At 41.8% G+C, this 2,570-nt stretch overlaps 1 non-coding gene across 1 annotated transcript; it reads right to left on the bottom strand.

Annotated features, from left to right (window-relative positions):
* Nucleotides 1–1,221: 1,221 nt before the first annotated feature.
* Nucleotides 1,222–1,328, bottom strand: LOC136317950 (U6 spliceosomal RNA). Its single transcript, XR_010727939.1, has one exon. It is a non-coding gene; the product is annotated as a U6 spliceosomal RNA (small nuclear RNA).
* Nucleotides 1,329–2,570: the final 1,242 nt, after the last annotated feature.

Raw genomic sequence — 2,570 nt, 5'->3', positions numbered from 1 at the left:
CTTAGTTTTATTCATTTATTTTTAGCAACTGATGATGCTATTTTTTTTAATTTATAATACATTTCTTTTCTAATTTCTAGAGCTGATTGCTATGCAAAGGCTAAGTTGACTGCCTCAGTATCTTTTCTGATCCTGGCTAACGAAAACTGAGGGAAAATGTCTAAATTTTCCTCACTTACTTGGGAGCTAGAATCTTTGAGGTGGTCTCGATTGTTTTACAGATTCTAGCAGTCCTGCTAGAGCTTGAGGCTTCCCTGATTAGGGAATTCTAAGTTTTTTAATTCTAGAGGTCACTGGAAAAAAAGGATTTAAATTATTTTCTATTACATTCATGTGTTACATTCTAATGATTTAGTTACAAGCACCAATTGGAATGACCAATAAATTTTATATTTTACATAATTACAAATTCCTTTTACATTTTAAGAAAACATACCTTATTTATGCTGTAATTTTACTGTTTAGGCTAATCAATAGTAATATTTTTTTACTCTAGGTTTTGTGACCTAACATTGAACAATACTGCTCCAAAAATGATAATAAACTAAACATTACATAAAAATTACATAAAAAGACATTATTAATAACCAATACATATTCCCTAATACCCAAACCAAGATTTCAACATCACAGGGCTATGAAACAGGGCTATGAAAAAGGAGAGTTAACAAAAGGCTCTTAAAATAACATATATATCTCTAACATGGAAAATATTTTTTACACAACAAGGCATTCTTGGTACAAAAAAGAAGTCTTTGGATTTGGCAGTGTTGGTCAGATAAAATATATTATGCTTACTTTGTTAAAGATGGTGCTGCCCACATGGAAGCCATCACCCAGGTGATTTTAATGTGTGTTGGGGGCGGGCTGTGGGCAGGCAGGATCCTTGTAGCCTGAGCTTGGTTTTGGGATTAAGCCATTCCCACCCTTTTTGATGTGGGGTGGTACAATCCCATCATGCCCCAGATAAGTGACTTTGTATTAGAGACTTCCCTATTTTTTTTTAATAATTTTATTTATAATGGGGCAACATCAATAAATCAGGATACATATATTCAAAGATAACAAGTCCAGGTTATCTTGTCATTCACTTATGTTGCATACCCATCACCCAAAGTCAGATTGTCCTCTGTCACCTTCTATCTAGCTTTTTTTGTGCCCCTCCCCCTTTCCCTCTCCCTCTCCTCCCTCCCCCCATAACCACCATATTCTTTTTTTTTTTTTTTTATGGAACACTTCACGAATTTGCATGTCATCCTTGCGCAGGGGCCATGCTAATCTTCTCTGTATCATTCCAATTTTAGTATATGTGCTGCCAAAGCGAGCACACCACCATACTCTTATCAATTTCTCTTAGTTTCACTTTTATGTCCCACCTACATATGGAATAACGCAGTTCCTGGGTTTTTCTGATTTACTTATTTCACTTCGTATAATGTTATCAAGATCCCACCATTTTGCTGTAAATGATCTGATGTCATCATTTCTTATGGCTGAGTAGTATTCCATAGTGTATATGTGCCACATCTTCTTTATCCAGCCATCTATTGACGGGCTTTTTGGTTGTTTCTATGTCCTGGCCACTGTGAACAATGCTGCAATGAACATGGGGCTGCATGTGAGATTTCCTATTTTGTATATTGGATTAAAGGTTTTGATTTCTACACTATAAAATGGGACAGAACGGGAGTTTGCTCTCTTGGTTCCTGAGATTATCATTAGAGGAGAGAGCAGAGAGGAGGGCAGAGAAAGGCCACGTGGAGGAGGCCAGGAGAAGCAGCCAAGATGGTGGAGTGTTGAGTGAGAAGCCAGTTTGTGCAGAGAGAAGGAAGGAGATGGGGAACGGAGGTGAATAAGTCTGGTGAGCTAGAAACCTTTGATTCTAGGAAACTCGGATAAGTCAGTAGCTTTGTGAGCACTGAATGTGAGTGGGTTTTGGAACCCAGCGTGTGTTTTTACTTGCCCGCCAGGTGCAAGCTAGGATTAAAGATGATGGCCCATCAGTTTTTGGCTCTGTTGTTTCTTTACTGACTGTCCGAATCCAATGCGAACCTGCATGGGCCAGGAGGCTGCTGTGATGGTGGCCGTGGCTTCTGGCTTTACATTTGGCGTAGTCTGTGGCAGGATTCAATACAGATCTCTGTGGAGCTACCACCACCTTTGAGTGGTGGAGTAGTGGACTGGCTGCTGTTATGGTTCCCCATGGCTGTCCTTTAGGGGACCAAAGGCTGGCTGATTTTTACAGCCATGTGTGAGGAAACCGAGAGCTCTGTGGAAGAGGCTGCCCGGGACCTGCAAACTGAGCAGTGGAAGGAGCTGGAGCAAACGCCAGAGAAACAGATGCTGACCCTGGAGCTGGAGAAAGTGCTGGAGGAGGAGCCCGACCAGGTTCGCGAGATTTGCCTGGATATGGAGCAGCTACTGGAGGAGGAATCACAGGTGCGTGAGTTGCAAATTGCCCTGGATGCTGTGGAGAGCCAGCAGCGGCAGGAGGCCGGGGCCGGGGCTGCAAGCCCGGCAGTGGGAGCTGGTGTTTTCAGTTCCTCTTCGGAGGATGAGGAGAATTGAGC

The sequence above is a fragment of the Saccopteryx bilineata genome, chromosome X (genome assembly GCF_036850765.1).
Source record: "Saccopteryx bilineata isolate mSacBil1 chromosome X, mSacBil1_pri_phased_curated, whole genome shotgun sequence".
NCBI lineage: Eukaryota > Metazoa > Chordata > Mammalia > Chiroptera > Emballonuridae > Saccopteryx > Saccopteryx bilineata.
This window is presented reverse-complemented; position numbering and strand designations above follow the sequence as displayed.